This window comes from Pinus tabuliformis, chromosome Q (genome assembly GCF_031772625.1).
Source record: "Pinus tabuliformis cultivar Carrire ecotype Pingquan chromosome Q, CPIR1, whole genome shotgun sequence".
Lineage (NCBI taxonomy): Eukaryota > Viridiplantae > Streptophyta > Pinopsida > Pinales > Pinaceae > Pinus > Pinus tabuliformis.
In genome coordinates, this window is record NC_142296.1 from 1,189,063,075 (window position 1) to 1,189,085,624 (window position 22,550).

Consider the following 22,550-nt stretch of genomic DNA (forward strand, 5'->3'; position numbering starts at 1 on the left):
TCACTTCTGTTACAATTTATGCTCTGACACCTGTGTATCATGATTGTGCAGGTGTTAAGGGTTTGCAGTTGGAGGGTTTGGCCATATACGTCTCGGTTTTGTCTGGTAGGCTCTGACTCTTTGAATTTCTTGTAGTGTTCATTCTGATCTTTAACTTATGCCTTCGGGTTGTATGCGTTTGTCACCCACGTTGCTTTTTGAATGACTCACACTGTGAGCTTTACTCTACTACTTGGAATTCTGGGCTTCGACTATGTCTTGACTGCAATTTTCTGTATATGGTTGCAATTTTCTGTCGAAACCCTCACCTAGGGTTTGTCGTTCAAGGGTGTACGTGTCTATGCTGTGTATGAATATGTGGTTGAAACCCTCACCTAGGGTTTATCGTTCATGGTTTGAGCGTTCACAACTTAATTCTTACATCACTGTTATGTAATTATTATACGTTGGACTTTGCAATTTTTTTGAAAGGAAAATTCTTTAGGGAGATATGATAAGACTTAGTTTGGTATACCTGAATAACGTTCGCTATTTTTTTGCTCTGAATTCGTAGCCGGAACTGCTGTTATGCTTCTTCAGTTTGCTTGAGATATGATGTATAAATGTGCATGAACCCTATAGTTATGTTGGCAATGTTATATGGCTGTCAATTTAATTGTATGGTGCAAACTTTCGTCCGGCCTGTGGGTATTTGGCCTGTACCGAATTCTCGTTGTATTACTCTTGGTTTATTTTCGCTGTTTGTTTCAAACGAATTACAAACCCTCATATTGTATCTGCTCTTCGATCTCGCTATGAGAACCAGTTCTTTCTCTCAGGAAACAAAAGGAAATTATTTTCAAGAATCTGTGTAGAGTTAGTTGTATGCTCAGATAGTCATCAATTGGAAAACATAATAAAGTACAGTAGACATACAGATGGACAGAACTTAATTTCTCTATTCTTGCTATTGTTTGTGTGCGAAAGGTACTGAACTGAACCCCTTACATGATTTGTCCTGTTACATTTATAGGTTCCTTGTTCCAGTTAATGAAACTATATAGTTGTTTTTCAGTTACAAACTTTTACAGTTACTTGGTTATTAGTCGTTCGTTCTATCTTATGACAAGATTTTCCCTTAAGATACACTTGTCTTTTTCCTTTTAAAATAAAAGGAAAATCATTAATCCATGACTTCTTAACAACAGAAAAACAAATAACCCTAACTGATCAACTACCCTTAACTAATTTAGAAATTAAGACAAGAATAAAAGTTCTACTTACTATTCTGTTAACTAACATAAAGACAACTAAAAGTAAACTCAAGTCTTTGACCTCACAGAGACCGACACCCGGTCATGGTGCCTGAGTTGGATGCTCCTGCATCATAGCACTTATGTGCATATAGAGAGGACTTGAATCTTTTGTATGGAGTGATATATTAATAGTAGGTGAACCAAAAAAGGATTTGAAATTGACCAGAATCCATTACCTTTGCATATTTTGTATTTTCTTACTAGGTGATTGTATTGTTATAATGGTTTCTCAAGAATGCCTTGAAAAGATAACAAGGATGCATATTACAAGACAAAACAAAATGGGACGGGCATATGATAAAGACCAAAATATGATTAAGCCACAGATTATGAAAGCATATCAATAGAGATCCATGCGAACATGCCGAATAGAATGGATATCCCTAAAGTCACATAGTCATCTCGAGGAATAAATTCTTGGAAGTGTGTTGAAATTATAATAAGAATACATCCAAGCTTTCTAACACCATGATAACATAGAAGTCAGTGTAATGGTATAGAGATAATAAAAGAGAACTCCATGTATGAATAGTGATAGGTTAGACTATCTAGTAATGAGTAAAACCACGTGAAATGTGCCATGTAAGATATCAGGATAAAGATATCGGATAGAGTTTAAATTAACTTACGAGATTGCAAAAATAGGTTATGTTGAGGTTCCGAGATGGAAAGAGGTAAAAATGAATATCGAGAAGAAATTTAAATTGATTTGTGATAACATCTTAATATCTCGAGGTTACGAGATAAGAGGAGGATTCATAAAAGAATTCTTGTAAAGTATTTAAATAAGAGTTAAGAGAAAAAGGAAGCCCGAGATTATTATTAAAATGCCCAAATGTTCGAGTTCACTAAAGCGATCAAAAGCAAGTACCCTCGAGGGGATTCCAACGAGGGACATTATGAAAAGAAGCCACCAGGCTAGGAGGTCAGTGAGCACCATAAGAGCTAGGGTAGGGGACGATCGAAATTATGGCTAGTATATGGGTGGAAAATGTTGACTCAGGAATTTACAGAAGTAAATACACTGAGCCAAACTGGTAAGAGTAATTATGTTAGAATTCCAATCCCCTCTTCACACCCTTGTTGATAAACCTGAGACTCACAGAGGCCAAATACAAGGCATGAGATTTTTTATTGGATTCTGCTATGGTAGGTTGATGATGTCGGGAGGCATGCATGCCTTCCCATCTTCCAGAGCAATAGTCTATCATGTGATACATAAACCCAGAATCCCAACATCTCAATGGCAACGCTAAAATGAGTTTCTCACCAACAGAGGCAACGATAACTAGAACCACCGCAATCGCCATCAGCATCGACCTCGTCCAGAAGCTCATGCTGAGCAAAGAAACTAGGCCTTCCCATCTTCCAGAGCAACAGCCTGTCATGTGATACATAAACCCAGAATCCCAATATCCCAATGGCAACGCTAAAATGAGTTTTCTCCCCAGCAGAGACAACGATAGCCAGAATCACCGCAATCGCGATTAGCACCAAACTCGTCCGGAAGCTCATGCTGAGCAAAGAAACTATAACCGACCAAAGCTTCTTTCAATTACAACAAAATATGGCAGCGCGGGTTTTGAGATTCAAAATTCCAATTTGGAGCGCCATTATACAATTCAAAATTTGGTGGCAATTAATATCAGATGGTAGATAGCATATGATACATGACATGCCATGATACACATGTCGCTCATTTCAATGTGCATCAATACAAACAACGACATGGATGATGGCATCATGCATATCTCCATTACTATGGAATCAGAATCTGTTAGCCGAAGAATGGAGGGGATGTCAAAACATGTGTCCCAATACTGTCCTTAGAATCTCTTAACAGAGCATTAATGTTTCTATAGAGGTGGAAATAGCTCTCACCTTTCCATACTATGGTGAACATTAATCAAGATGTAATCATGTTTTTCATTGAAATAGAGTTTGATAATGACATCTTCCAAAGAAATTACCAAACGTAATATAATTTCGTTCAAATAGAGACTGATAATGACATCTTCCAAAGAAAATACCAAAATTAATATAGCCCTTAAATATAAGGTGAGGAAAACTCTGCCAATTAAATAATTATTTAAAAATTATAGAGTTGTTAAAACATCAACAAGCTCTTTATTCCAAGACGAATGGATTTGGGAGATGTATTCCTCTTTTTAACCCACAGAAAATTGATAATAATAAATAAATTTTATGTGAAATATATATATATAAACTTGTATAATTTAAATTTTTAAATTGAATTATGTATATTTTGTTAAATTAGTAGTATAATAAAAGAATGTGTTTATTTAGTTTTGGATTAAAAAAAATTGATGTAAAGTCACTATTCCATTATGGTGATAATCACTTCTTGATGTGAAGTCACTACTCTATTGTAGTAATATATTGAATATGATGATGATTAGTCTTATCCAAATTAAAAATATATATAAAATAAAATAAAATATTATTAGGTTCTCATTAATATTGCAAAAAACTTATGAAATTTGTAAATAAGATGCTCACATGTTAGAGAAACTACATTTTGATTATACTATAAATATTTTTTATTAATTAATTATGCCAATAGGCTTGTTTATTTTAGAATAGTCTTTTTATAATTTTAATTTAATTATCAATAATTAATAGGTGTATGGTATAGATTTAATTTCCATGGAATATGCCCAGAAATGATTATTAGGTGGATGATAGAGATTTAGCTTCCACAGAATATGCTGAAATATTTATAATAGTAATCACACATCAAAGGTTAAGACTTATCTAGGAGTTAGTTATGATATTTTAATTAATTTGTCTCAAAGTAATTACTTAAAAAAATGTCATATTAACACGTCATATTGAGCATGTAGTATTGATAACCCATGGCATTGTTAAGAATCTCCATGGTTAAGAATATTGTTATATGTTTTTCAAAATATTTGTATATATTGAAGTCATATATTAATTATTTTAATAATAATAATTTAAAATAAAGTTATAATTTAGTTGATTTTTTATTTTGGACAATGTGAGATGTCTAATGGAGTAAATATTTTGACATTTATCATGTCTACTAACCAAGTAAGAGTCATGGTTTATGTCTATTGTTTTTTTTTGTAAGCTACGGCATTTCTATTATCTACATCAAAATTAGAAGTACAACCAGAGGAGCCTCAATCCGCCCAACTGGGAAACCGTATCTGTTGGCTCCAATTCATCAGACAGACAATAGAGTTTTTCATGTTTAAAAATGACAAAAAACTTTGAAGGCCATTAAGCCCTATTTCTCCAGGTTTATCCAAAAAACTATTCTGTCCCATTACTGCTAACAGATCTAGATTAAGTACTACTGCTAAGGCATACAAACTCATATTCAAAAACCAAGCAGTATCATTCTACAGTCAAAAGAAAACAAACAACAGGCCTCTCAATTCGCCGCATTTCCTCTTCTGAATTTGTTGTTGTCGTTGGTCTTCCCCAGCTCCTTCAGCATCTCTTAGATTTCCTTGAGTTGCTCGTTCTGTTGTCGCAGTAGCCCTTCCACGTTCGCCACGTCCTTTTTCGCTGTCGCCATTTCCTGCGCCATTTCCACCATCTCGGCCGCAACTTGCTCCATGGCTTTTGCCAAGAGGTGCTTCAGCACCCAGTAAGTGTGAAGCACGCGGTGGTACAGGGTTAATCTGCCCCACGTGTTACCAGGGTCCGGCAGCTGCAAGGCCCATTCATCCATCTCCGGGTCGGAGGGTTCCTCTAATACCTTGTCCTCCGTGGCATCAATGATTTTCCTTATGTCCAGATTTGTCTCCAAGTTGTAAGCCTGTTCAGCTTCATGCCCCGCCATGCTAATTGATTTCTTTCCCCTTTTCCGTCTTCTTTGCGCCTGATTACCCTCCTCGTTGATGGTTGGTTGTCGGGGTCGACCTCTTCCTCTCTGTTCATGCGTCTTCCATCGCCCACCTTTTCTGCCCCGTTTAATTCCTTTGCTGCTTTGCCCTGTTTCGAAATGCTTGCCCCTAAAGCCTCCCCCCTGGCTATGCTCCATTTCGTCTGAGCTTTCTATTTCAATTTTGACGTGGCCCCGTTCAAAGTGCCTGTCGCCTACAGCCTCCCTCTCTGCCTGGACTGTCTTATCCCTTCTCTCAGCCATTTTGGTGCGGTTGAGGCGTTGATTGTGATTCCTCTGCCAAATCTCCCCTTCTCTCGCCACCTTCTTCGAATTCTTGTTGCCTGTCATTCTCCTCCTGTTCTGTCTTATAAGCTTCTCGCCACCTTTTCACTTATGATGGGTTTGCTCTCCACTTCTTATCTCCCCTACGCTTTGAATGATGGTTCCTGCGGTGATGTCCGGTTTTCGCTTTGGGCCGCGTCCCTGGTGATCTGAATGATCATTAAATGCTGATGACAGGGATTTAAGGCCGCCGTCCTTCTGTCCTGTCTTCGCTGCCGCATGAGCCTGCCTTATTCTCCTTCTCCCGCTCCATGCGAAATTTTGATTACCATCATGCTGAGTCATGGTTATCGTTGTTTATGAGCTGTTTTAAGCCGTCCCATCTTGCCATCGCTGCTTGATTGGACCAGCTGTCATCCACTTTCGCCAATGATTCTTTACTTCCCCAATTAGCCAGGCAATCAGCGGGCTTATTTCCTTCTCTTCTTACATGAGAGGTGATCTTGTATTCAATTCCTTTCAGAGTTTCCTCGATTTCTTGGACTATACTCGCTGTCCTCCAGCTTTTAACTACCTTCTCCCACTGTTTCCCTTGGATTAATTTCCTTATGGTACTGATGACCAGGGCTGAATCCCCTTCAATTTCGATCTTCCTATATCCGTTCCTTATGGCGATTTTGAGCCCCTGATACACTGCCATAAATTCCGCTTCGTTATTAGTCATTGTTCCTCCGTGTTCTGCATAGATCCATTCTACCTCTCCTTGTCTGTTTCTGAAGACTCCTCCAAATCCTGCTGGACCTGGGTTCCCCTTTGCTGCCCCATCGAAATTGAGTTTGATAAACCCTTCCGGAGGTTTTTGATAGATTGTGTGACTTTGGCCTGCTATAGGTTGGTGCTGCTTCGCTTTTTGATAATAGATCATCCCTTGATCCAGATTCAGACTTTTTAGGATTTCAGTTTCTGCTTCAGATGTCTTCCAATCTTCTTCTGCCCAATTTTCCGCTAGGATTGATTCTCTGATTTGTCTTAGGGTTCTTTTCCATACTTCTTCCAGGTCTGAAGATTTCCCCTTAAAGATTCTGCTATTTCTCTCTTTCCAAAGATTCCATACGTTGAAGCCTGCTGTCAAGCTCCAGGCTCTTCTTACAATCTTTCTTTTAAACTTCCCTTCTCCCCAATCACATAGGGTTTGGATTATATCCTGTGGATTTCTTTCCATGGTCGAGAATAAGTTTCTCGTCTTTTCCCATTGGAATTGGGCCGCCCTGCATCCATTGAGAAGGTGTTCCTGGTCTTCTTCGTCTAGATTACAATGGCTGCATCTTGAAGGACCTGAGAAGCCTCGTTTTTGAATTCGATCCAATGTTAGGATGCGTTTCCTTCCTACCAGCCAAACGAACATTTTGATCTTCGGCCACCATTTATTTCTCCATATCTTCCTCCACTTCTGCTCTTCGGCCTCCCCCTGCTCTTGCTGTATCTTTACTTTATAGGCTTCCCTTATGGTGAACGCTCCTTTTGTTTCCTTACCCCATCGAAGGATGTCGCTGCCTCCTCTCTTTTTTATTTTCCTGGAATCTAATTCTTTACTAAATATAATTTTTTGATCCTCTGTTGCATCCCTATTCCATTCATCCATAGGTTTCCATGCCCTCCATTCTACATTCCCTCTTTCTTCTGTCCAATAATCTTTAACCCTAATGAGGTCTCTGTCCATACCTGTTCTGTAGATTTCTTGCATTCCTTGTAGATCTAACATTTTCTCCCTCTGTTGCCAGGCTTCCTCCCAAAATCTCGCGATCTGGCCTCCTCTGATCTCCCAAAAAATATGCCCATCAATTAATTCCCTGTTTTGGATGGTTAGGTTCCATATGTCTGATCCTCGAGGTGCTTCTTGCTTCCTTAGTATTTCTTCCGGAGTGACTGGCATATTATATTTTGATGTCCAGATCTCTTTCCACAGGTCTTGCCCCCCTTGCATCCATCTCCATCTTAACTTAGCTACTAGCACTTGATTTAGGGTCCAAGGGTCTCTCAGACCGAGACCTCCTTTTTCTTTTGGTTTGGTTAGGCTGTCCCAAGAACAGAGGGCCCATTTCTTTTGTTGCTTGGGTCCTCCCCACAGAAATTTTCTGTAAATCTCTACCAGCTTATTGCATATTCCTTTCGGAGCTGCCATCACTGATAAGGGGTATATCAGAATCGCCTGAATGGTGGATTTAAGAAACACAACCCTTGCTGCCAAGTTCAGGGTACGAAAAGTCCAATTTTCTAGTCTTTTCATGATCTTTTCCAGGGTGTTGTTCCAGTTTCCTATTTTGAGGGATGAGGAGTCTAGCATCGTTCCTAGGTACTTTGTAGGGAGATCCCCTTTCCTGTAACCCAAGATCCTGGTTAAATGGTTTTTAATGGGCTCCACCGTATTAAAGAAGAAAGTTCTTGATTTTTCATTGGTTACCTCCATACCTGAGCCTTCCATAAATACCTCTAAAATTTTCTTTATTCTTCTCACCTCCTTCATGGATGCTTTGCAATATATCATGATATCATCCACGAACTGTTGGTGGGTGACTGTAGTTTGATTACCCCATAGTCTCAGGCCTTGGATTTTCCTTTCTCTTAATTCTTTTTTGAAGTATCTACCTAATCCTTCTGCTGCTATTATGAAGAGGAAGGGGGATGGGGGGTCCCCTTGTCTCAGTCCTCTTGTAGCATTAAATGTCTTTGATGGTGCTCCATTCAGCAAGATAGAGAAATTCGGGGTGGAGATCATGCTTAAGACCCATTTCACCCATCTATCACAGAATCCAAATGCTTTGAGGATAGTTTCAAGATAATTCCAGCTTAACCTATCATAAGCTTTTGATAGGTCTAATTTTATCAGCATTCCTTTTTCTTTCTTCGTTTTCAAAGTGTGGATTACTTCCTGGGCCACCACTAACCCATCCAGGATCTGTCTTCCTTCTACGAACCCAGTTTTCTCTGGGGAAATTATGCTTGGTAGAATCAATTTCAGCCTTTGAGCCACCACTGATGCTACTATCTTGTAAATAACGTTGCATAAAGCTATAGGGTGAAAGCCTTCGGCCTGATCTGTTTGATTAGTTTTAGGAATCAGGGTCAGCAGGGTTGAGTTTATCCCTGGCCATATCCTTTGATTTATTCTAGCTTCCTCCACCACTTCTAAGACTTCCTCAGCGAGAAAATGCCACCCTGCTTGAAAGAATTCTACTGTATACCCATCCGGCCCGGGAGCTTTATTCCTTTTCATGTTCTTGACTATATCCTCCACTTCTTCCATCGTAACTTTCCTCATTAGGGCCAAATTCTGATCTCTGGTTACCAGTTTTGGGATCTCCCTACTTATCTTAGTTATGGCTTCTGATCTATTATCGTGAGATTCCTTTAATAGATTCTTGAAATGATTGACCAGTACTTTTTCAATTTCTTCGTGCTGGAGGACTCTCTGACCTTCTTGATTTTTTATTGAGAAGATTCGGTTTCTTTGTCTATGTTGTACCATCGCTTTATGGAAGAACTTAGTATTCCTTTCACCTTCTCTGAGCCATTGAACCCTTGACTTTTGTCTCCATAAAATCTCTTCTTGTTTCCTTCTTTCTTCTAGCTGGTTCAATATAATTCCTTCTTCGTTTGTTCTTTCCTCCTGAATACCTTCTAGGATATTCATCTGCTGCAGCTCTTCCATTCTCTGCTCCAGTCTCTTTTTTTCTTATGGTTTATGTCTATTGTTGTTGTGTAGGATTTTTATCATTATTTCTTCCATTTTGTTTTTATTTATAATAAGTAATTTCAAGTTAAAAGCAATGATGATTATTAAGATGGTTTTCGGCAATAATCACATTGTACATGCAGATTCTTATATTTTCTTAAAAAAAAAGAGAAATGTTGCAAATGAAATGCGGAGAGAAGTGATGAAAAAAACACTTCATGTGAGATGGTGTGCAAATGTGAACATTAACAAAGAAAAACTACTTCATTTTTAAAGATGAAAAATTTGTACTTGTGAATAGAAATATTAATATTGTATAATTTTATTATAATACAAATATTATTGAATTTAGGCTTCTGTAATCCATATCAAGTTTTTTGAGAAGAGTTTAACATGGAAAACACCAACGAGTGTGGTTTAACGTCAGGAAAAGTTGAAGAACCAGATCATGGCTGTAGTATAAATAGAGAGAGTAGGTTACATTTGACTAGGAAATAGCTACATTGGATCATGGCTACAATATAAATAGAGAGAAATGACTACATTAGATTGGGTAACCAGACAGGACCAAGAGATATGGAGAGGGACATGTAATTAGTTAATTAAATAATTAGATAGTTAGTTTTATTTCTATTTACGATTAAATGTAAATTGCTTGCATTTAGCCAAATTAACCAATAGACTTTTTTAATCATCAAAGAATAGAAAGACATATAATAATATTATTATATTAAATACTAAGAATAAATGAGTAATAATTATATAGCCTAATTAATTAGTTAGTTTTATAATTTAATTTAATTATATTAGAAACGAAGTAATTTCTATTTAGAATACAAATAAAAGTTAATAGAAAAATTATATCTATTTTCAATTAGTTAGTTAATTCAATTTATAATTTTATTTATTTTAATCAAAGATTAACCAATTAATTGATATAAAACCTTATAATCCTATTATCTAAGTCTCATGAAGAACATATTTTTATCCATTTATATAAGGATTAAGATGTAAAAATTAAAACATAAATTATTAAATGAAAAAACCCAAAGGAAAAAAGAAACTAGAAAAACAATCCAAAGTTATATGAAATTTAGCATTTATTAATTCCAAAAATCTTATGAAATAAAAAAGGTTATCAACATTATAAAATTAAAAAATTCAAATATGAAAAACAATGTGTTATAAAAATTTAATTTTATTAAAATTATGATCATTTTGAAATACTTTTATGATCATTTTGAAATACTTTTATTTTATGTTACAAACATAAAAATAAAGTTTAATTTTTTTTTTCTCAATAATTTCTTATTAGTCCTCATCCTCAACCTATATTTATACAATAATTTTATTTCTTTAACATATAATAATTTTAAAAATTTCTAATCAAAATCCATCTATATAATAGTTTTATTTATTTAAAATTTTAAATTTTAAAAATTAACAAAATTCAAATAAGGGAAAAAAAATAAATGAATTAACCTTTTCATTTTAATGGATGCATTCGATTTGAATTAAACTTTTCTGGACGGATTTAAAGCTTATGACAAACAGACATCAATGAATTCATCATTTCCGCTAATATATGTCAAGTAAAGAATCCCTGAAAATTTTCCCAGAGTGCTTTCTAATGAATGTTGTGGAAGAGTGTATGTAAATAATGACCGAATGAATTTTTTGCAGAGTGTTTTCGACCAAATGCTGTGGAGGAACATTTCTTAAGTTACTAACTTTTAACCCTCACCTCTGTGTTTTAATCCAAAGAAACAGTGAAAAATGAAAAAAAAAATGAAGATTCAATTCAAGCGCAATATATTACTCCTTTGTTTTTGAAAAAGTGCGCGTTGATCCTCAAGAGGGGAAATCCGAGAGACTGCTATTTCCTGATCCTGGCCTATGCAACATACTGAGTGTCTCAATAGAGTAAGAAAAGCTTGGCAATTGTTGGAATCCACTGTAATTTCCAGGATAAGACCAGGCCACAGGAACCTCATAACAAGACTTGTCGAGAGGCTTTGGGAAAAGCCTGAGATTATTCAAGTAAGAACCGAACCTTTGTTCAGCTGCGTTCCCTATCTCTACTGTCTGCCCGACGTCTATGTAATTAGCATCATTGACCCATGTTATATTGTTGTCGCCTCTGTGTTTTGCTTTCCCTCTGCAATTGATGTTCTAAAATCCACCTACAATGCCAGGAATGAAGAGGTTAATTTATTTAGGAATGAAGAGGTTAATTTATTTATAAATGAAGGGAAAAATACAAAAAAATTGCTTCTTTACCTAGTTGAGTGGTAACATCGACCAATAAAATCATCCCGAACAACAACAGGACGACAATCCAAATGGTCCATTTACCGGAGCCTATTTTGTCCATTGCTTCCTGAAAAGTTCCTCCGAACAATAGATGTGACGCAGAGATGCCACTTACATATGAATGTGGATTCCGTGTGAAGCTCTTCTATCCTTTTGGGTCGCCCTCTCGGCGAGAGCTACAAACACAGGTTTCAGTTTCAGAAGAACATTAGTAGAGGGCAACCAATATTTCCGACCCCATTAATACATCGGCACAAGTTCAAATTTCGAATTTGAGTGGGGCGGGCCTTGTGTTTCGTATCAGGACATTTCAAATTTTGAATTTGGGCGGGGCAGGTCTTGTGTTTCGTATGAGGCCATTTCATGGCTATCAATATCACAGGAATGGATGGGCCTATCTTACGCATGCTTCCACGTTTCATGACCATCAATACAAACAGCCAGATGGATGGATGATCATAGGTAGAGGTTGGTAAATGTTCCTCATCAATACGCCAGAGTGGAGGCCAAAGTGGAGGCGGGCAGGGTCGATGGGCAGGAGCACGGCAGACAGCAGAGTCGCCGGAGCTGCGTGACCTGTAATCGCCGGAGAGGGATGCATGCCATGATCCATGGTCGAGCATGTAAGGGCGCGATGACGTCAAGGAGGCTATCTACCACTGTCAGAGGGTGTAAGGACATAGCATTAACTTTGCTATGGAGGTGGAAATAGGAAGTGCCCCTGTGACATAGCGCATGATTAATAAGGAAATGGTTCAGTGTTCAATGTCACACACGAGTGATGGACGGGAGCAGACGCCTAACACGTTAACATTAATGTTGATATATGTCTCGTGTTAGTGAGGCACTAGGTCATGTTGAGGCTCACACGTTAACATTAATGTTGATATATGTCTCGTGTTAGTGAGGCACTAGGTCATGTTGAGGCTCACGAGGTATCTTGGTGGGTTGGAATTTCAAAACAGATTTATGGGTTAAATTCGTAGGATTTCACACTTTCTCAATTTATCTTCACAATTTCAAAAAAAATTGACAGTTTTAAAAAATACTATATTTAACGAGCAAATCATTAAATGACCACCAATTTAACCATCTATTGAGGGCTCCTCGGAGAGTGCAAATAAATACTGGGCACAATGGTTCAATGTGTTCCATGTCTCTCAGACTCACGAGTTGTAGAATCCCTAACAAGTTCACGTTGATGTTGATATATGTGACGTGTTAGAGACGTGAATAAAACAACAATTTATTTAGTGAAGGCAGTTTAAAGTCGGGTCAACAAATCATATAGAAATTGTGACAAGAGGTTGGCAAAAGGCCATCATCTTAATCTTCATTAATCTCAAATATTAAAAATCTGAATGGCTATATAACTAATAGCTTCTTCTTGCTATTCAGCCGAGCACCGCACTTCTCTGTGTGCATGTGCCAGCGATTGCAATAGTATTGATAGACAATACTCGCCAAGATGGCAAAGCATCTCCGTCTGAGCATTATTATTCTATGGCTTGCTCTTGCCCTTTCTGTTCTTTCGATCTGCCGTGGAGCTGTTGGGGATATTGCCACCTAAGCCTTTTTTAGCAGACCTTTATCTGAAGCTTCTGGTAGCTGCGCAGGAAAGACCTTCTACAAATACAGTGACTTCATTAACACAGTGCATTCCCTAGATTTGGTACAACTGGGCCTTCCGATGACAACAAAAGAGAAATTGCTGCTTTCTTCGCCAATGTTGGTCACGAGACTACCAGTAGGTGTATAATATTGTTTTTTAGAAATTGTAATTATTAGGGTATCTGCTAAATTTGGGAGAGTCAGTTGAAGTCCAGTGAGTTCGAATAAAGTTATAGTTTGTGAAAAAGTAGAATTTAGAGTATGTATATATTGAATTATTTAGGTTAGTAGTTAGTTTAAAAAATATAAAATACTTAAAATTAGATTTATTATAATAAATCAAATTTTTGTAAAAAAATATAAATACCTGCAACTATTCATTGTAATTAATCAAATTTTCGTTGTAATTAATCACACTTCATTGTAATTAATCAAATTTTCGTTGTAATTAATCAAATTTTTGTGTGATGATTAAATAAAAAATCATATTGTGTGTAAATTATTTATTTATTTGTAACTCTACTCGGTCTTTCCAACGGTTTTCACTTTATTATTTGTGCCTATCCTCTGTCTTTCCAACCGTTTTCGCTTTACCTCTAAATCCATATACTAATGTTTTGAATTTAGAATTGGTCGTGGGTATACATTGACAAATATCGCGTCTGACCGATTGGTAGATCTGTACTACGTGGAGGAGATAGATAAGAGCGTGTACTGTGATCCCAGCAAAACGCAATATCCCTGTGCACCCCGACATCAATATCACGGCCGTGGCCCATTGCAACATGTACATTGTATATAAGTTTATAAGCATGAAATGATAACTTATGTTTTAGTTTGCACGTGAGTGCACGATGTGTTGTATGTTTTAGTTTGGACGTGAGTGCACGATGTGTTGGTTGGGGCGGTTGGTTTTCGCATTTCCAGTGGCAGGAATCGATGGTATCTTTTCACGCTACGGCGTTATTTGTATATCTGTTTTGGTGATGTTATTTGTATATCTGTTTCGGTGATGTTATTTGTATATCTGTTTCTGTGATGGTATCTCTTCACGCTACGGCATTATTTGTATATCTCCTCGCTTTGGCGACATTTGCTGTATCATGATTCTTCAGCGACATTTGCTGTATCATGATTCTTCAGCGGGGATGTTTCTCCCCATTGAAAAAAAAACTTATGTTTTTGTTTAATGTTTAATTTGAATATTTGGTGGCATTATTTGTATATCTCTTAGCTTCAGCGACATTTGCTGTATCATGATTCTTCAGCGGGCATGTTTCTCCCCCACTAAAAAAACTTATGTTTTAGTTTAATGTTTAATTTGAATGTTTGGTGAACATTTGATGTTATTTGTATATCTGTTTCGGTGATGTTATTTCTATATCTGTTTCCGTGATGGTATCTCTTTACGCTAGGCGTTATTTGTATATTTCTTAGCTTCGGCTACATTTGTTGTATCATGATTTTTTAGCGAGTATGTTTCTCCCCCACTGGAAAAAAAACTTATGTTTAATTTGAATGTTTGGTTGCTTTATTTGTATAAGCTTCGACGACATTTGTTGTATCATGATTCTTCAGCGGGCATGTTTCTCCCCCACTGAAAAAAAACTTATGTTTTAGTTTAATGTTTAATTTGAATGTTTGGTGAACATTTGTTTGTGTAATTTTTGCAGAAACACAAATTATGGTGGAGCTGGAAAATATCTGGACGTGAACCTGCTGAATAACCCTGGAATGCTGGCTCAGGATGGCCTAACGTCGTGGAAAAGTGCGCTCTGGTTTTGGAATGTGAACAGTAATTGCCATTGCCACACCGCTATTACATCGGGTCAGGGATTCGGGGCAACCATTCAAGCAATCAACGGAGCACTAGAATGCAAAGGTAAAGCACTGATAAAGTTAACGACCGCATCAACCATTACACTAATTACTGCAGCCAGTTTGGTGTAAACCCAGGAAACAACCTGATTTGCAACTAATCTCATAATATTTGCAATCGATTTGCAAATAATCTCATAAGTGTTTTTCATCCTGACCACCACAACATTAAGCATCAACCATACCTCAAAATACTTAGTCACAATAATATTTTGTTGTAGATAATTATTATTGCTAGTGTTAACGGAGCAGAGCAGAGTTCGGTTCATATCGCATGGTCAATGCCATGAAATTCTGCCACTTAAAAGAACAAATATGGCGTAGACACAGCGACAGATTTGGTCCTTTTTGTGGGGTAGAAACTAATGTTTGCGTTAGCGAATCGTAGCCTTGCACCAAATACAAATAAAAATTGTTGAATGCTATTAATTTCTGCATTGATATGAAATGGATGTGTAAATTTTGTAATGATATTTGGTGCAGGGTTTCAGGTTTTTGTTTTATTGGGATGCTATTAATTTCTGCATTGGTACGAAATGATTGGGGTGTATTTTAAGTATTAGGAGAGGTTTTATGTTTTTGTTTTATTGGGATAGGATTATATAATTTTTAGATTTAATTTCTGCATTGTTACGAAATGGATGTGTAAAATTTGTAATAATATTGGGGTGCAGTTTAAGTATTATGAGAGGTTTTATGTTTTTGTTTTATTGGAATAAGATTATATAATTTTTAGATTTAAAGAATATAATGTTAAGTGAGATTGTAATTTTATATATATTTATACACGAAATGAAATGTAAAAGTAAAATTTTAATAAATTCCTTCAACTAAATCTAATAATTAAATAAATCTAAATTATTGAATACTAAATTAAACTTGTAACAATGCTTATAAATATGTAATATTTGGCTTTGAAATTTATCATTCAATAAGTTAATTTTTTTTGGGTTATTTTAGAGTTTTTATTATTGGTATAATAATCATTGGTTAATTGTGATTTTTTTGATATAGGTTTATATTATTGTTTTATATTAATCGAATATATTATTATATTTAGCATAGATTGTATATGTCAATCAATTTATCATTTAATTATTATTAATTTATTAAAATAATCTTTTTAATATATATGTTTTTATACTTTATGGTGAATGTTATTTTCTAAGTGTATATGGCACATAGTAAAAATTTGGAAAATAATATTTATTATTAAAATAATAATAATAATAATTTTTAATAATTTTATTTTTATCATTCTAATTTTTTTATATGATTTAAATCTTGATTACATTATGATATTTTTCTTATGAAAATGATTCACATTCATCATCTTTGACACAATCTTGAACAATGCCCTACACTTCATCATGAACATGTATCGTGCCTTACCAACGACAACTTTCTGTACCTGCATGGATTACGCATGGTAGAATGTTATATTGGACTGGTTCGTAAGGTCCATTATTGAAACAACTATGATGTGGTTGTACACATGGCTTGGTGAAGCTCATCCCCTTTAACCTTGACAATCGAGGACCATAGTGATCAGAAATAGAATTATCAAAGAGTAATCTAACTTTATTTTTTCATTTGGGATTACACCTTCAACAGTCGAGCTTAACTAATTAGCTTAATTTGAATAACTAATTAGCTTAATTTGAATTTTTGGCTTAATCAGGGTGAGCTAACCCACTGGTCTAATTTGAATTTGAATTGATGAACATAATTTTTCCCCAAATAATAATTCTCCATTTCTATTGGAAATTTGATTGGAAATTGCATTTCATGTGGAGCTGATAAATGATGATTGAACCCTAGTTTGGGTTTTCATTGGCTTCGAATATTACTCTTTCCTTTTGTGTATCTTGGGGTCTAGTGTTCTCTTTAATGTGTGTTGACAGTTTATCTAATGTTCTTTCATGTAAGGGAGGAAGAAGATTGTCGATGAAAAGAATGCAGAAGTTGTGCTACAAACAACTCTACAAAACTAGATTGGGGTGCTACAAGAGAAGATTGAGAAACTTAGACATATATGGAGTTTTGGATGAACTCTTATTTTTTATGTTTGTTTATAATGAAATTTGGGGCCAATTCTAGGTTTTGTAACTTTTTCCCCTCTTCCTCGATGCTTTATGTAACCCATTCACAAATCCTAGTTATTTATGGGATTTCACATTTACATGGAGGATACATTTTACTTATTAGATTTGGTTATGGTGATAATATGATTTATGATTTACATCAACGATAAATTTTACTCATTAGATCTAGTTATGGTGATAATATTATTTATGATTTACATGATATTGCTAAGGAGGATAATTACATTTCGGGTTTTCGGAAAGGAAGTCTTAAAAAATCCCAATGAATTGTAGATGACATTTTGAGAAAACACAGGTCATCAAGAACAAGAAGCTTTGCAGCTGAGCAACAAAAAACTTGTAGATGTAAGTGCATGATGTCCCATGCACCCCCTTAGTTTCGATGAGTAGCACCTACCATATTTCGAATTTTATTTGCTTGAAATGAAATTATATTCCTTGCAATGGTAACTTTTCAATATTTTACAGTTTGTAACTTGATTGGAATGTATGATAATGTAGAAGCATGTGTATTTTAATAACGATGAGAAGTCCACATCCCTAGTAGGACAAATTTGGAAACAATGAAATGAAACTTTTGTCATCCCAATATAGAGAAACTTAATAAAATTGTCAGCCACTTATTTCTTCGTTGTATGTGATCGTGTTATCAATGCAAAGAGAGTTGGAAGGGAAAATGGGCATTAAAATGTATCATTAGCTCTAAAGTTGAATATATTTTGGTTTGTTCTCTATAATTGCAGCTACAATAGTAACTTTGTGTATTTCTATCTGCAGGTTATGAACCCTAATTTAGCAGCACCACTGTAAACATAGATAATTGAGAATGTTGAACGTGTTTTGAAACATGTGATATAATCAGTGGAGAGGAATGGTATACCTCTCAAACTTATCATCTGCATAAAGCCCCAACAAGATAATAAGCACCATAATTTATGGTGGAAATCCTCGATGTTTATATTTATTTATAGCAAGGAGGGTCTATACGGTTTTGATGTTTCATTATTAAATACAAGAATAAGTCGATTTATGTTTTAACTCTAGCTACTGTAAAGATTTTATGTGAGTTAGAGTTTGGGGTCTGGACCCAGTGTTGCTTGGGCAGTCAATGTAGAAAAATGCAAGCCTGATTAGATTGCTAATGTTATACTAAAAGTAAATGCAAATTTATGAATTTTATTTGAGGATAACTAGCATTTTATATCAACTAACTTTCTTATTTTCATCATGATTATACTATCATTTGGATTTTGAAAAGATTGGCAGGAAGAAGTCATTGTTGGTTGATGAGTAAAAAAAGCAACTTCCCCTTATGTCATACATGCCTTATGTAATAATTGACCCTAATAAGTTTAGATTCCCTTATGACTTGTGACAATGCCAGCTCCAAACCTCGTCAAACTCTTCTACTCTATTGTTGGTGTTGTACCTAAATCCCATATAAGATTGATCTCTAGACTGAGCTTAATGGGGGAGAAAACGTTTTAGGGATGAAAGAAAACAAAATGGATCTAGAGGTTATTGCACAATACACTGTTCTAACTCTCCACCAATAAATCATCTCTGGTGGGAAACAAGAGGGCACCATTTGTTTTAGGCCTTCGCATGCCTCTCAAATCTCATCCTGAAAATATACACAATGACAATACTAACAACAAACACAACATTCAATCTCCCTAGTGACGTCTGGACAACCGGTTGGATTAAAGATACAACCATATCATAACCAAACTCATTTCAATGCACAACATTTTCTTTGTACCCATAGTCCATATCAATATAGCAAGCAGTACAACAATCCCATTTTTCAACTCAATATGCTCATTAAGTATCAAGACTCAGAAACAACAAATACAAGGGTCAAATTCCCCACAAACATCTTTTAGTAATCCTCATTTTTGTTAACAGAAGGAGCAATAACAACAAATGTAGTTAGGTTCATCGACACTATCCAATTCTAGGACATTGTCGCTTACCTCTCCACCATTAACGTTGGGTGGTGGCCCCACAAAGAAACCCAACAAAGACATGGAGTTTGTGTTGAAAATTGCAGCGAGAAATGTTAAAAATAACATCAAGAAAATCCTAATTTAATTTGTCCTTGACTTAAATCAGGAATTAAATTGTAATTATATTCTCATAGCAACTTGTAACATTTAACTAAGTTAATTTGATTTAGTTGGCTCAATAAATTCGAGTTGGAAGTTTATCTAGAGTCATGTAGAGTGATCCCTAAATTTTAGGGGCCCAGGTTGAGTTCTTGTTTAGTTGTAATTATTTAATTCAGTTTAACTAAGTTAAATTCAATTAAACTAGTTCTAATTGTTGGAGGAACTAGTGAGAGGTCAAGTGAATTAAATTGGATTTAATTCACATGTAGTGATCAATCAGATAATTGATAATTCACTCAAAAATTACTCATGCATGTCAACTGAAAGGAAGACCCGGTTGAGATTAGAGTTTAGGGACAATGTACTATCAATTGTAAAATCATCTAAATTAAATTGATGGTGCATGCAATCAGAGGAAGGCCTATGAATGGATTGCACAATTATGAGTGAGGAATTTCCTAATTAAAATCATCTAATTCCCTAGCAAACTGTGTAAAGAAGTAGGATCTTGAGAAGCAACAGATTTGGCTAAGTATTGGCTTGAGTTATTTTGTGAAGCATTGAGATAGATTGTACATGTGCATAGATTGTTTGGGTTGAACAAGCATTATATTTTCTTCTTAGTTCTTCTGATTGATGCAATATACAGATAATATGGGTTTTGAGCTATGGATTTCCCTAGAAAATTATTGTGTTATGTGATTGAAATTCTTCCTTTTCTACTTCATCATTTCACCGACCAATTTTTGTTTCCACTCAAGTGTAGAGTAGATTCAAGTCAATTGTTTTAGCATAGTAGAATCTGCAGTTTGAATCTACAAGAAAATTCTACATGGTATAGGAGATGATATCACTATAGAAGAGGAGAATACAATTTTGCTGTGTAGAGGAAATCGAATTTGCAATTTCATACTTCAGAACCAACAAGTTGTCGTTCTACAATTTGAGAGTTGAGTGTGCTCTTAAGGGTAGCTCAAATTACATAGTTTGGAAGGACAAGATGGAGGTAGTGTTGGAAGACAATGGGCTCAAGGAATTCATAGATCATGATATCCTGAAGCCTCCAAAATTTGATGCTAAAGATCTAGAAGAATGGAGAAAGTGTGTGGAAAAGGCGAGAAGGATTATCCTAGAAGGAGTTCAAGATCATATTGTCTTGAATCTCCACAGTAAGGAAAATCCATTTGCCATGTGGAAGGACTTGACGAACCTGTTTCAAAACAACAGTCCACAGGAAGCTGTAATTAAGGAAAAAGTCAAAAAGATCAAGATGGAGAAGGGTGACACAATCCTGAAGTACTTGACCAACTTCACCCAATGTTAGGATGCTTTGCTCTTGACCTGTGAGAAATTCCAGAATGCCAAATATGCAGAGAAATACAATCCATAACACAGAATAAAAATGATAAAAATAGAAAGTATTTTATTATTCATAGATAAAAGAAATCTTCACTTTCCTCTTTGAGGGGGCAACCTCCAGCAGAGCAGAGCTCGATTACAAAATAAGACTCAATGATCTTTCCCTTCTAACTAGGACTATTTATAGCTAAATGACCTTTAGAAACCTAACGACTAGTGGTCCTTTGCATAACATGGATTAACCACTTTATTTATTAATTATGGCCCATTGCAACTAACTGTGGTCCCTTTCTTAAATGCGTCTCAAACACTTACAATTATTAATACGGGATTTATTGACTCTTTAACTAACTATAAGTATGACTCGACCCTATTACATAAATAAAGGGGTTAAGGTTGGACCCTAACATGCCCTCCCCCATGAGAAGTAGCCTTGTCCTCAAGGCTGAAGCTGTGAAAACTGTTGAAGAATAGTGGCTGGTTCCAAGGTTGCATCTTCTCGAGAGGTGTCTTTCCACTTCATGAGGACTTCCTTAATCTTGTAGCCACACAGATGTCGTTCTCGCGTATCGAGGACCTATTCAGGTTGGAGCTAGAGTTAACCTTCATCCAATTCAGGTAGACTGGTTTGAATTCTGCAATTGTTCCCCACCACTTTCTTGAGGCATGATACATGGAAGACTAGATGGATTTTTGAAGTTGGTGGAAAGTCTATCTTGTAGGCTACTGCTCCAATGCATTGAAGTACTTGATAAGGTACGTAGAATTTTAGAGCTAATTTCTGGTAGCCCTTTTCTTTGAGTGATGTTTTCATATATGGTTGCAGCTGTAGGAATACCTTATCCCCTTCTTGAGATGTGTGCTCTGAACGATGTTGGTCTACCAATTGCTTCATTCGATCATGAGCTTGATGGAGATTATCTTTGAGATGAGCTAGCATGGTTGCATGGTTCTGTAGGAGTTGATCAACCTCTTTCACCTTAAAGCATCCACTGATATAAGAAATAGGTGAAGATGGGAGTTGGACATACATTGCTTCATATGGAGTCATCTTGGTGGCTTCATGATAGTTACTATTATACCACCATTCAGCTAAAGGTAGTCACTGCACCCATGATGAGCTGCTTTTCTGAAGTGAAGCACCTTAAGTATGTCTCCAAACATTTGTTTACTACTTCAGTTTGACCATTAGTTTGGGGATGATAGGAAGTACTAAGTTGGAGTTGGGTGCCTTGTAGCTTGAAAAGTTCTTGCCAAAAGTTACCGGTGAAAGTTGAATCATGATTAGACACAATGGAAGTGGGTATGCCATGCAGTTTGAAGATCTGGTCCATGAAAGCTTGAGCCACCAAGGTCGGGGTAAATGGGTGGGGTAGAGCACAAAAATGAGCATATTTAGAAATTATGTCCACGACCACCATGATCATTGATTTGTTACCTGACTTCGGGAGACCAATAATGAAATCCATAGAAACATCCATCCAAACAGAGGCAAGGATTGGCAATGGTTGTAAGGTGCCTAGTAACTTGATTGTTTCTCCTTTGTGGCTTTGACACACATCACATTCAGCTACAAAAGTAAGAATGTCAGTTTTCATGCCTGTCCAAAAGAAATAACGATGAGTGCGAGCATAAGTCTTTTGAAAGCCTGCATGGACTGCAATGGGAGATGAGTGCAACTCTGCAAAAATGCACGTTTTAAGGGTGGATGCCAGTGATATAACTACTTTATCCTTATAACGAAGAATCTCATCCTTCCAAGAGTAGCCATCTGGGGAATTAGGATTTTCTCTCAAGTTATTAATAGTTGGGAGAGAGAGGGGTGTGAAAACCATTCCTTCCGGGCTTCTTCAATCCAATCTGGTATGGGAAGATAGATTTATAGTAGGGTGCTTTCATCCTCAAATTGGCATGATAAAGCATCCACTACTACATTGTCGCAGCCTTTCTTGTAAATTATCTCATAATCATATCCCAACATTT

At 36.1% G+C, this 22,550-nt stretch overlaps 1 pseudogene; it reads left to right on the plus strand.

Annotated features, from left to right (window-relative positions):
• The first annotated feature begins 12,971 nt into the window (after positions 1-12,971).
• LOC149223956 (endochitinase 4-like) lies at positions 12,972-15,093 on the plus strand (annotated as a pseudogene).
• Positions 15,094-22,550: the final 7,457 nt, after the last annotated feature.